This window comes from Dipteris shenzhenensis, chromosome 31 (assembly GCF_047967505.1).
Source record: "Dipteris shenzhenensis isolate YYH24624 ecotype China chromosome 31, Dip_SZ_1.0, whole genome shotgun sequence".
Lineage (NCBI taxonomy): Eukaryota > Viridiplantae > Streptophyta > Polypodiopsida > Gleicheniales > Dipteridaceae > Dipteris > Dipteris shenzhenensis.
Window position 1 is genome coordinate 46,246,374 of NC_141626.1, and position 14,829 is coordinate 46,261,202.

Consider the following 14,829-nt stretch of genomic DNA (forward strand, 5'->3'; position numbering starts at 1 on the left):
CCAAATCTAACCTACTATGCCAATGAAAGGCCTCCTAGGAATACCACTTCTACGAAGTCCAGGATGGTTTGAGCTCTATCCCACAGTATTCCACGGACGCTTGTGGCTAGTCGAGGACCTCGACGGCAAGGGGATGAGGAGGGTTTTCTCAAGTGATGACACTAACCTTTCCACAACATCCCCAAGCCATGGTGGTAGATTCAGGAAATCCACCCATACTGAGCAATCATGGTAGAGAAATTCATCAACTAAAAATGAGGCATTCGAGGGGATGATGAGCACTGAGGCATCAGAAAACTGAAAGGACCTTCCAAGCGTGTCAATTATGGGTGCCTTCGATGCAAAACGAACCAAATAGAAGGCTTTGCCAATGAAATGTGCCATATAGGCCGATGCTAGGATGTCACACTCGAAGACCATGAACTATTGAAGTTGCTCGGGGGAGGGAACCCTTCTGGTGAAGAGGAAGTAAGCGCTTACCCTGTAAAGCCTCTCCACTGACATCCTCCAATTGGAGGTTTTACTCTTTTGGTCTGCTTTCAACTAGCCTTTAGAGGCAACTTCCCTACCTCTTCATGCCACTTTAGCTTGTAGCACTCTAGCGCGTTCTTCCTCAGCCAGCGGCATGAAACCTACTTGCCGCTTCTTGGCTAGGGCCTTCGCGTAAGACATGGATTCTTCTCACTCCTTAGTGGTAGCAGCTCTGAGCCCATCATTGGAAGTGCTCGACACTTTTGCAGGATGGGCACTTCATCATGTTCTCCACTCATATCCTCTACACTCTCAATTGGTTCTAATCTATGTCAACTCTTCTCCACACCGATTAACATGCCGGGTGGCAGGCATGCAGGTCATTTGAGCTCAGGCTACCGCGCATGCAACCTCAACCTCAACCTATCTTGACAAACTCCAAAGTAGACATAGTTAACACAACCTTTCCATGTAGTTGCTCTAGAGGTAGTCCCCTTGCTAATCTAATGTATTTAGATTTCCTTTTAAAAGAAAAAAGATCTCTCTTAGATAAGGCAACAGTAATGATCTCCTAAATTGTAGAAACAAAATAGAGTTTTGATAGTAAGGAAGTTTTTGGGAAGGAATGAGCTTTCGACATATGAATGCCACACATTCCCTCAACTACCCAATTTGCAAAATCAAACCCCTCAGCTTGAACATGGTTTTATACATCTTTCTATTAATATATGTTTTTGAGTTTTATTAGTTGTGTAGAGTGCACATTGAATGCTATTTTTGAGTTTTATTAGCTTTGTAGAGTGCAAATCGAGTGTTTTTTTCCAACAAGTATTATGAGCCAACATAGCGATCTTGGTTTTTTCTCCTATGTTTTTGCAATAGGAATTACACTTAGTAGAGCATTGAGAGAAGCATGCTAGATACATAAGATATTTTACATGGAAAGTGCACCACATTAGAACTAAAATGCAAACTAGACCTTAGTATAAGAGAATTTACACATCTAGATTTGCATTATCGGGTTTACCAAGAGGCTCCTCCCAATAATCAATTTGGGGTTGCAATTGCAAGGGGTTTCACCATTGAGCATTGCATGGCTGTGTACAAGAAATGCCACATGAAGGAACCTTACACTCTGGATTGGGACAAATTCATAGAAAGTGTCATGTGCACAGGCAAGAAACAGGGCAATCCAAAGAACAAAATCGAATGATTTAGAACCACGAGGGCACTGTAATGGTTGAAAATATTTGGAGTCCCCCTAGGTTAATTGAGCAAGGGGCACTCAGACAACACTCCCTTTCCCATAATTTGCTGGCTCCATGAGTTACACAATGCCTGTTGCTGCTGCCATGTGACAGTTGGGTACCTCCTACACATCCACATGGAAGCCCTTTACAGGCAGCCATACCATATTGCTGAGCTGCACTGTGCAGTCCTGGCTTGTCCTGCTAATGTCAGCTGCTATACATGTTGATGTCATCCTGTCCTTGCTGAGGCTTGCTGCTATGGGCTACTGTGCTGCAGAACTACCACATATGTAGCCATGCCACAGGCTATAGATGCCCATGATAGATGGTCCATTCATATGCCCCATGAGACTTAACACGTGCCAGTAGAACATGCCCATAGTTCTTCAAAAATCAAGGACAAAGTTGCAAGGAACACAAATGGAATTGTCAATGGTGGATTCAATAGCTCACTTGGGGAATTATAAAAAGCTACAGACACCACCACATTGGATATCCTTGGATTCAATGCGAAAGCTCTCAATTTTGAGGAGAGCATACACAAATAGAATTGCCAGTTATAGATTTGACAGTTGACTTGGAGCATTATAAAAAGTTCTAGAGAGACATTGCCTCATTCACCACACTACATTGGATATCCTTGGATTCAAATGTAGAAGCTCTGAATCTTGAGGAGAGCATTCCTGAATTGGAGGTGAGACCATTCAAAATTTTAAATACACCATGTGTCATGTCCTTCAAGTTTCTATAATTTAACATTTTGTGTTGTGTTCACTTGCAAGTGGAGTTATGTGAAATGTTTGATGTGTTTGAGATGATGCAATAGCAATATGGTTTTTCCAATAAGATGATGGAAAGAGTCGAATCAAATCAACCTTTTTCTATTTTCACAGCCCCACAAGTCAAATCAAACTCTTCTATTTTACCTAGTCTTGACTAGTAAAATGAAGAATCTACATGTCCCAGTATTGCATAGGGTTGTGCTGGCTATGTTTTTGGTATTGACATGAAAGAATCCATTGCTATGTGTATTCTTGGATGTAGACATCCATACCACCACTTTTATTTTGCATTGCATATGTAAATAAAAGAATCACATGGAGGGTGGAGGGCTACTCAAAAAATATACTTACTCCAGGAAAATCTATGACCATATTGGGATCATCAATTTGTATGCCATGTTTTGATTTACTATTAGATATTATATAACAAGCTTTCACATCTTGTGTGTAGTGTAACTACTTTATGACTTCTTTGAGTATAGGTGCTTTTTGATTGCTTTCTTATTGCTTTTGACTACTTTGTGTCACTATTTTATCAATGATCTTCACTACATGGGGATCCTGAGTCCCCAAAGAAATTAAACCAAGAGAAGGTGCTGACAACTAAGTTTATGCTTTATAACTACTTTGACCTTGCATTGATTGTTTTTTATCTGTTTTGTCACTTGTCACTACATTGAGACTACATTGTATGTGCTTTGGCATTGCTTTGTCACTTCAAAATTGATAGCTTAGGAGAGATTGAGTTCCCTAAGAAGTACAACTAATAAACATTTGCTTGCTTTGTTATTGCTTTACAAGTGCTTTGAACTTGCATGTTTGCTTTCCATGTGTTTTGTAACTTCTCTACATGTGCTTTGTCACAGCAATAGTGCATATGCTTTGGGATTGCTTTGCATGACATTGTGCTCTAGAACGGCTTTGCATCTTCTTTGTGCTTTGCATGACATTGTGCTTTGGAACTACTTTGCATCTACTTTGTGACTGCATTGTCACTACATGACTACTCAATGATTGCTTTAACTTTTCATTTGACTGCTTTATCATCGTTTTCTACCTGGTTTGTTACATGCCACTACATTGTGACCGCTTTTTGCCTACTTTATATGTGCTTTATGACTACTTTGCATGTGGTTTGTGATCGCATTGTCAATGATTTAGCACTGCTTTGTATGTGTTGCCGCATTGCTTTGTCACTACATGACTATTATGCTCAATGGTTGCTTTGAATTTTTTATCATAGCTTTGCATGTGCTTTATGATCACTTTGTGAATGCTCTAGTAGTGCTTTCTATGTTTTTTTGGTTGTGCTTAATGGCATTGCATGACTATTTTATGCTCAATGGCTAGAACCTACCACCACCCTTATGCTACAGGAACTAGTTCACACAGCTACCATGAAGACTCAAGTGATTTCACAAGTTTACGAGAACCTTAAAACCATACTACTCCCAATAAAGGCTAGTGCCCAAATCATGCAATACAACATCGATGAGCTGATAATGCCATTTGTTCATAACTCCAAGGCGCAGCTCTCCCCCCTCTACATGGACAAACTTACCAAGTATGCTAAGTCCCCATAAAGTTGATATCACTGGGTTTAGGTGACAATAGTCCCACCACATAGGTGAAAATAGGAGTCCCTATAATAGAGTATTAGGCCCTATGTGAAAATAGCACCATATACACCTCCAAGAGGCCACACTCATGAAGTGTCTTATGTGAATAGGGATTTCTCCCCCTTTTCACCCCATCATACACCTTGTTCACTGATATGTCTCTCACACACACTCCAAGAAATGTCTAGAAAGATAGGAAGTGGCCAACCAATAAAAAAAGTTGCATTAAGGTTAATGCAACGAATTAGTCGAGTTAGCCTTGACATCCCTCCCAGCCAAGAGAAGGAAGATCATTCCCTCTACTCCCCTTTATATGGAGCATTCCATCAACACTCTCAACAATCCCCACTAGGCCATCAATGGCTAGACACCCTCAATGGCCTCTACATTCACTCTTCCTTCTTCTATAAGCCAAATCTTGATTTCTGTGTCTCCTATAATAGTTACACTTGTTATCAGGCTTGCCATGATCTAGAGGTCAAGTCCTATTTGGGAGCTGCTAGACTCATGCCCTTGGTAGACCATTTCCCTTTCTCTCTATACTTTAATCTGGTCACGCAGTTCATCGACAACTATAATCATTCGACCAAGATAACATCCTTCAATGATGATTGAGGCATCACCCATCACTTTTAGCTCAGTATCAATGACATCCGGGCAGTATTCAAATTCCCCATGATGATTGAACCCTTCATAAAGGTTCACAATCTAGAGTAGAAGCTAGCCTAGTTGGTCAATTGAGATGATAGGTCCACCACAACATGGTAGTGGCCAATCTATTGGTCTGACTCCTCAAGCCCATCCAGTTCCAAACTGATTGGGTAAATTATTTCTACAAGGATGTGGACATTCAATGCCATAAGCCCCAGTAAAAAATTGGCAATCCAATGCTATTCATGCCTCTGATCAAGTGCATAATGAAGCCAAAGCATTGGCCCACCGACCATTATGGGTTAACACATCATACATCAAGGAGGGTACATCTAGTCCCAGTTCCATGTCATCTCAATAGATGAAGAGTAAGAGTGCTACCATAGGTAGGAGGAGGAGGCAATGACTGCCTCCATCTATGAACAACATAAGTTTGAGCACGCAAAACAAAAGACCACAAGAACAGGTCAGCAAGGTCTAACAATGCCTCTTATGGCACCACAAGTGGTCACCCCCTCCATAATGGCCACACAAGTGTTAGAGTAGCAAGCAAGGGCAAGCTCAAGAACAATATCAAGAGCAGCAACACGGGGGAGGGTAGTCCAAGTCACAAACTGAACAGTTGAGTAGCAAGCAAGGGCAAGCTTAAGAACAATATCAAGAGTAGCAACACGGGGGAGGGTAGTCAAGTCACAAACTGAACAGTTATACAATTATCTCTTCAACATTGATGACCAGCTGGCCAAAGTACTTAGTCTCATAACTGCTTCATTTCTCTCCTTCCTTAAGGATATGAACAGATCCTAGATGTATTTATTGACCTCAACACTCACAAACTTGAGGCTGGTTGCTTCTATCCACCAATACCACCTCAACCTCACTAACCCACTTCCCCCCACAAAAAAATTTTGATGTTATGTGCCACCACTTAGTCTACACTCATCCAATTTTGGCCATGGCTGTTTTTAGTAGTGACCTAAAATTCATTGAGAACCAGGATATCTAGCACCTACCCTTGCACCCTATTATCCTAAATTTTTGTAGTGCCTTCTCAAATCCTCACTTTTCCTAGCCAATGCTAAAATTTTAGAATTATCTAAGCCAATCGACCTCCTAATGTGAGCTTAACTCCACATTCCATGGAACAAAGGCCTCTAATGGTTGCACAAATGTGGTTGGGAGGAAGCTCAAAGAGCCTATAACTATCTTTTGGCCATTGAGGTTACCCAATACCCTCATACTGGCATTAGACAACTTTATAATAGAATCCTAGAGGCCATGCAATGCACGCTCGATGAAGGTTTTAGCCATTTTGAAACCGAGCATGGTAGTTACCCCCACCTTCTAATAGAAGGAGAAACCCATATGGCCATCGCCGTCTCAACTCCATTGCCCACCCTAACACAGCTCAACTCCCCCACCCACCCACTAATGCCAACCACCCCACTGCCTCTCCCTTAAACACTTACCCTAATTTTCCCAATCCCACCACCTACTCCCCCTCTACACAACCCTCCCCTTCACAGCCCTCCACCACCACACACACAAGGTCAGCGGATGCATCTCCATGAACTTTCCAAGACAAGACAAATGATTTTACTCCCAAATAGGTCCAGATAATTTTTTGGCTAGCTTTCGTACCTTCGAACCATCTTCCCCCATAGCAGCCTTCCACAGAGGAGGACCACTTCCCTACATATGAGGAGGACCAAGCAGAGGAGATTCTAGCAGATGATCCAAAGTGGTACCACACCCTTTATAAGTGCCACCACTTAAGTCAATGGAAAGGCAAGCTCCAAAGCTTTGATCTCAAAGTTGTTGACATTATCAGAGGTTCAAGCCTTGACGGCATTTATCGATGTACCTTCCAAAAGTGGTAGGACACCAACAAGCTCAAAGATTGAGGGGGTTAAATAGAACAAAACCCCCATGTAGTGCCCATACTGATACAAACATCGGGTTTACAACCTGCATTGTAGATCCCTTTTTTGAAGCCATAGTACTGGGCCAGCTACTGCAATGTGTGCCACTCTAGCAGCATACATCCTATTTATAAGCATGTGCCTCATTAGTGAAAATGGATTCTATTGAGAGAAATGCGGGAGAATGATCCTAATGTGATCTACATTTTTTCCCGCTTCAATTTCCCTCCAGCCACTACCATGTACGGCCTCACTACACAAATGAAGGATTGTATTGATAAGCACATTGAAGTCCCTAATCCAGCGGTGGAGGTGTTGATCCATTTTTTTCGCCTCTTGATAATTTTGTTGAGGGACATTCTAGAGAAGTGTGTGACACTCTTTGGATGAAGTGCTCTTTGACATCAATGTGCTTTGTCTTGGAGTCATATATTGGATGCTTGGCTAATGCTGAGCCAATTGATTATCATAGTATGTTGTTGTTGGCTTTAACTCATCAAAGTAATCTATTTTCGCCAATAGTCTTTTGAGCCATATAGCCTCACATGCACCTCTTCTGAGTGCCCTATATTTTGCTTCTATTGAAGATAAGGGAATAATTGGATGCTTGTTTGACAACCATGATATAGCACCTTGAATGAGGAAAAATGCATATCCTTGTGTGGATCTCCTAGTCTCATGATCTCTTGCATAGTCACTGTCAGAGTGTCAGAGTATCCATGAAACCTTGGATGACTTCCTTTGTATTCTATTCCAAACTTTCTTATACCTTTGATGTATCTCAAGAATCTCTTGGCTGCATTCCAGCAAGACTATTTCGGCTTTGCCATAAATTGTGCTAGTGAACTTACTGCATAACAAATATCTAGCCTCGTGATAGTTAGATATATAAGAGATCCGATCAGTTGCTTTCGATAGCACTTGTGATTGAGTGTAGGCAATTTTAGGTCTTTGGTAAGTTTCAAACTCTGCTCCATGGAAATGGCTGCAATCTTGCAATTTGCCATATGAAACTTCTTTAGGAGACTATCCACATATTTTTGCTAGCCCATGAAGGTGTTGTTTAAGCCTCTCCAAAATGCAATACTAAGACAATAGTGCATAAGTCCAAGATCTTTCATGTTGATCTCTACAGATAAGTCTTGTTTCAACTTCTTGATGAAGCTATCATTGCTTCTTGTCACAATCAAATCAACTTCTCTAAGATGCTCTACCTCTGCCTCTGCCTCTGCCTTTGTTTGAGGCTGTGAATGCTTGATCATTGGAACAAACTTTGTGTATTTGAATGGCTTGAGTCTTGAGTTCTTCACCAAGTAAGACTAATTATAATTCTTCCAATGTTGGAATTTGCCTTTGAATGGCAATACTCTAGATGAGAGTCTCATATCCTTCTCCTAGTCCATTCAGGATGACTTGAACCATTTCTGTGGGATTCATGGTCTTTCTTACTCTTGCAAGTTGATTGTTGTAATCCTTGATCCTGAGTAAATATGTATGACCAACTTTGTTGTGCTATTGCAAAAACTCTGGTTGATTTGGTTTCTCAGCATGAGAATCTTGGAGGTGTTCTTAAACTCATAAATAGCTATGAACCTATCCCATGCTTCTTTGGATGTCTTCACTGTGTTGAGCTATCCAAGTATGACATCTTGCACATTTTTCTTAATGAAATGATGTGCATATTTGTCTTTCTTGTCCTATTTAGCCTGTGCTCAGGCAATGGTAGGATCTATTGCAGGTGTCGACACTATTGGTGTAGGTGTAGACCCTTCTACTTATGCTATGGCAATGGTGGGAGTTGTTGTTGGTGCACTAGATGGTCTACGTGTAGACCCATTTGTCTTGAAGTACAAGAATTGTCTCCATTTGGTATCTCCAAGTGTCATAGTTGGAGTTATCCAACTTACTAGAGGCCTCCAAATTGAGGTTGCTATAGTGATAGACATGATGCAAGAAATGTACTCAAAGTACCTATGATAAAACTATCTGAATCAACTATAATTTGAACTCCCAATAAAGATAAAATTGCAATATATTCCAATTTGCTAAAAGGCTTATGGAGCAAATGATGCTAGGAATAGCCAAGAGGCTTTACAAGGCTCAAATAGCTTGCATAAATGCTAGAAAATACATGATAAGGCTTTACAATATAGCCAATGTGAGTGCAAAACGAAATGATGTGCAATCTGCCCCCACTAAAAAATCTTCCAATACCTCTGAACACTCTGAAATCTAGTCAATAATGTGTAGACGATCAGGTTTTAGGACATGTGATGATGTGAAATTGCATGTGAGGTAGGGATTGATGTCGAGTAGGAACTAATCAGGAATTTGTGGTCATGTCAATGATTGGATGCTTTAAAGTTGTCTCCTCTATGGCAAACTAATCTATGTTAATCAACCAATAGTTGAGCGATGAAAAGTAGCAAATAACTTATTTCCTTTTATTTCTTTTAGAAGTGAGGTTAGATGCATCAATGTAGAGGCTTAAATGTGTGCAAGAAGTGGATTTGACGCTGAGGCTAAAAAGTGTGTAATACAAGTGCCGAGATGTACATGTGATGTGACGAGCACATAGAGCACAAAAAAACAAGCAATTTTCCTTTTCGGAGCACCCTCAAATGTTTTATAGATCAAAAGATATGACTTGATCTAAGTGAAGGGGCAAAAAGGAGAAATGATGATGTAACAGTTGTGTTCACGTTGGTGGATGCATTCCCTCTTCCTTGGAATCTTCCTCTATTGGAATGACTCCCTCTTGGATGGTGATGTTGATGTTGCTATGGATGTTGTTGTTGATGATGATGACCACTTCTTAGAGATGCTCTACTCTACTGCTACCTCTATCTCTATCAGAGGCCATGAATGCTTGATCATTGGAACAAACTTTGTGTGTTTGAATGGCCATAAAGAGCTACAAACATATCACATGCTTCTTTGGATGTCTTTACTGTGTTGCGTTGTCCAAGCATGACATCTTGCACATTGTTCTTAATTAAATGATATTCATATTTGTCTTTCTTGTCCCATTCAGCCTATGCTTGGGCAATGGCAGGATCTGCTATAGGTGTGGACACTATTGGTGCAGGTGTAGATTCTTCTGCTTGTGTTGCACGGCAATGGTGGGAGTTGTTGCTGGTGCACTAATGGTCTAGGTGTAGACCTATCAACATACGCCCATTTGTCTTGAAGTACAAGAATGGTCTCCATTCTGTATTTCCATGTGTTGTAATTGGAGTTATCCAACTTAGCGAATGCCTCCAAATTGAGGTTGCTAATGGTAGACAGGAAGCAAGAAATGTACTCAAAGTGTCTGTGACAACACTATCTAAATCAACTGCAATTTGAACTGCAAGTGAAGATAGAATTGTAATATCTCAAAACATGGTTACTTCTTAAGTGGGTAGCCAACTATAATCTGGACAATCTAGAGTCTGTTTCACTAATGTGTAAATGGCCAGGTTTCATGACATGTGATGATGTAAAACTACATGTGAGCATACCTCTAGGGCATTAGGGGCAAACCCTCAAATTAGGGCATTAGGGGTAAATTGCACCATACCTCTAGGGCATTAGGGGCAAACCCTAAAACTAACCCTAAGGGGTACTCATGTATATATTCATGTTCATGTTTAATACAACTTAGTGTACAGGTAGCTATATCGTGTGCACTCCAGAAGGAACTGATCGATAATTTTTGGGCACGGCTTCGATTGGCTGCTTTTGCATTGTCTCCTCTATGACAAACTAATTTATGCTAATCTAGAGATAGAACAATCATCGAGTGATGAAAAGCAATAAAGGAAATAATTTCTTTTCCTTTTGTTTCTTTTAGGTGCATGGTCAGATGCATCGATGTAGAGGCTTAAATGTGTGCAGAAATCGAATTTGATGTTGAGGCTAAAAAGTGTGTAATACAAGTGCCAAAATGTGCGCAAGATGTAACAATTGCGTAGAGAAATAAGAAATGAGCAATTTTCCTTTTTGGAGCACCCTCAAATTCATTTTGGATTAAGAGATATGACTTAATCTAGGTGAAGGGGCAAAAACTCGGCAAAAAGGAGAAACAATGATGTGGTAGCTATGTTAAGATGCAAAACTATGCTTGGCCAGGGGTGTGCTTGTGGAGCACTTGTGCTGAGGTGGTAGTTGGGTGCACATGTAGAGAGAAAATGTGCATAGGAGGGGCTGTGTGCCACATGGTAGTGATGACATGGCATGATGATGTGGATAATGATATGGCATTGATGATGTGGCCTAATGATATGACACCTCTAACTAGATCTGATAACATGGCACTACTAACTGGAGCTAATGATGTGGTACTATTGATGTGGCAAGTGATGATATGGCTGTCAGTGATGACATGGTAATTAACAAGTCGATGATGTGTCATGATAAGGTTGACACGTGGAAATGGGGATCTGCCTATGTGGTAGATGAGGTTGCCCTAATGATGTGGTAGTATCCTCATGGAGTTTGCAGATGAGGTGACACGTGGTCAAAACCTAACCAAAGGTGAGTGTGGTGCAGAGCTTTCCACATGGCAGTGAACCTAGGGAGATAAGATTTGCCAGAATCTCAAAAGATTAAATTAGAATCTATGAGATTTTGTCTCCTGGTGTTATCTTCTCTATGGTTGATTCAGGTTGTGGTGCTTGTGTGTCATCTACGTCGGCGCTCGGTAGAGGCTTGTCGCATGCACAATTCACTAAAGATCCAGTCAATTGCTTGCTACCTCCCATGAGCGTTGCATCATTCATGATCTATGTGCTATGCCACTCATTTGCTTGGCTAGCTTCTTGTTTGCTTGGACTGCCATGTGTCATTTTGGCTAGCATTATGTTGATGCAATTGCTTGTGTCGGTGCCTTGGGAGATGGCATTGGTAGTCATGGGCATCGCCACATTAGTGGCTACCTTATCCAGTTGTCTAAAGCCACTTGAGTGAGTGCTACTACATTGGAGCACTTGTTGTAGCATGGGTTGGTTGAAGTCTCGAGTCACTAGAGGGATTGTGAGCGGTGTTAGCAGTTGTTGCTAGAGTAGGAGCTGAGGCATTGCTCGTTGGACTAATAAAATCACGATGAGTCATGGAAGGTCATGGAAGCCACCTCTAGTTGTTGTAGCTACAATAAACTTGCGTGTTTATTTGCTTTGCTACTTCACTCAATTTAGGTGCGGTTGTTGGTTGCTATAGTCGATGTTCACTGTCGTAGTTGTTGTCTTGCATAAGGAAGAAGTAATGGAGCTAGCCGCCTTTGTTGACCCTCTCTAGCTCCAAATTCTCTTTGAAATCAAATACCACCTTTCTCGAAATAAGGCCATAATGTAGAATAAGAATCTCTCAAAAAACATCTCTCTCTCAGAGGGAGTCTCTCCCTATCTCTCTCTCTCCAAGCTAGAATGAAATCTCTCAAGGGAATTCAAAGGATCTCTCTCTCACATAGAATAATGAATACAAAACAATGAATGGAATTATGGAAGGAAATTCTTAAAGGTATGAATACTCAATTAACGAAAATATTTCACTCGACAAAAGTGAATGAGTGTGCTCGCAATCACTCAAGAACTCTCAAATCACTCTCTCACACTCTCACAAATGGCACCTCAACAGAAGGCAAAACCATGCTCTCATACCATGAATGAATATGGGGAGGGGAGAGGAGAAGAGTGGAGATGAGGAGAGAGGGCACAGCTAGAGAGTAGACCATAAATGACTAACTGTACACTAGATTTAGTTGAAAAGAATGAATATATACAAACCCCTTTAGGGTTAAGGTTAGTGTTTCTAACCTTTATGCTTTTTAGCACTCTTTTATGTTAGTGCTATGCACATGTGATAATACATGATGTTGAGATGAATCCTCAAAAGGAACTACAACAATTCCTTGAGTTTGAGTGAGATCTAGCAGCTAGTCCTGTATGTGGCCAGGTCCCCCACGAAAGGCTTCTTTCTAGTTTGGTGCATATCTAAAGCTCCGTAGAGTGACATCCTTGGAAAATTCAACATGTTCTATGGTGCCTCAATGTTGGTTGTACTATGAAGCCCATCTTTCTTAGTTGACAAGTTTCTCTAGCATGACGTGGAGTTTCCTAATCTCCCACTCCGGCTTGGAGGTTCTTTGGCGCACTTGGTTGCCTATGGTAGAACGCGTGTGTGGATACTATGGGACCATGCTCAAGCCATCCTAGATTCCATCGAAGTTCAATTTTTGGGTGTGGCCTCTCACTGATACAACAAGTCAGGTTTGGGCACTTTCCACATGCTTGTTTTGTATGCCAAAATATGGGTCACTTTGCTAGGTCATGTCCTAAGAGAACTGCAAACACATCATTGCTCTTGGGGATAAGACTCCCAACTCGAAGCCCTTTGAAACTCCAACTCTAGCATGCGCCATGAAAATAATCCTACCACCTCAACTCACTAAGGTGGTTATTCGTCTCCAATGGAGCGCAATGAAAGGAGAGCTATAAAAAATAAAGGCAAGATCATGATTTCAGAGGATGGGAAATCCTCTATTGCATGTCATTCAAATAGATGTGGGGGAATGCAGATCTTTACATGGAGGTGTGTCATGTGCATGAAGCTCCAAAAATCACCTTGACTAGGGCTTCTCCTCAAAAGCACGGGGACGAGCATTTTCTGAGCGAAATCTTCCGAGCGTCCGAGCGAAGGAAAAAAAAAGCTTCCAACTATGCATAAATATGGCAAAAATCGATCAGAAGAAAACATAGTTTCACTTAGAAATATGCAAAGTATTATAGCAATGCCTATTTTATACAAAAATCTTTAGGTGAATCTGTAGGAATGGTGAGAGCATAATGGGATGGCTTTTGAAGAAACCCACATGTAGAGTAGACTTCTCTATGAAAATTCCCTTATGATCCTTCTTACAACTTTTACTTAATAGGGGATGACATTGAAAACCCTCTCTCAACCTATCTTCATGAAAGAGTTTCTTCAAAGAAAACTCATTGAAGCAAGCCATCCAGGTAGTTTCGCCAGCGAAACCCCTTTGAAGCAAGTCTCCCAAGGTAGTTTCGCTGGCGAAACTACCTTGGACAGCACTTTTAAAAGTGACATAACTTTCATATCCAATGTCCAAATATAGTCATTCAACCACTCAAATTGATCGGAACACCCCATTTGAGCACATCTATGGAGTTATATTTTGGAAAATCTTTCATGTATAGTATTAAATATTACATGTATTTTATGAGAGTGATATATAAGCCCAAGTTAATACTTATTTATAGTAATTTAAACTTCTTTAGAAACATGTCCATAAATATGCTATAAAAACACTAAAAAGATATTGCCATATGATATAAATGTGTTAATAAGTAATTATATATGCATAGTATTATTACATTGAGAGTGATTATGAGGAATGTTTCTTAAAGGAATCAACACTTTTTTAAGGTAATAACAGGGGTACAAAGGGATGTCTCTAAATAAGAAAATTATGTTGTGTAAAAATGAATGAGTGACTAGTCTGTATATTTTTATGATAAAGGGATCTAGCTCTAGTGAAAATTAAAGTGTAAAAACCATGTTTCCTAAAGAAAAACATTTTTAAAAATCTCTTGAAAAACACGCTCGGATAAACCTGCTCATAGGTTTTTGCTCGTAAAATTGACGCATCCAGCACGGGGACGAGTGGTGGACAAGAAATTCAGCCAAATGCCAACTCCCAAGAGGAAGACATGTTGGAAGCAAATCACGAAAAAGGATGCATGAAGAAAAGCAACGAGATGAGAACCACACATGGTAGAACCTAGTCATTCCTCTAATATGTCATCAACCCTAGTATTTCTAAAAGGATTAAGGCGGTGGCTCGAAGCATGGGTGTAGGAAAAGTAAACCACTTTAACTTTTTCAAAGATGTTTACAACTCATTACCATAATGATCCATGATGTGGTGCTGGGAATGCCGCAGTTTAGATCATGTCTTGGAACATTAGGGTGAAATAGAAGGGATGCCTCTTGGATTTTAGGTTGAAATAGAAGGGATGCCTCTTGGCTGTTAGGAATGTGAAGTCTCAGCTGGTGGTGTTGTGTTTGATTTTAGAAAGATGGAGTTCGATTTATTTGCCAACTACCCCAATCAAGTGAGAGAGGGAACAACAAT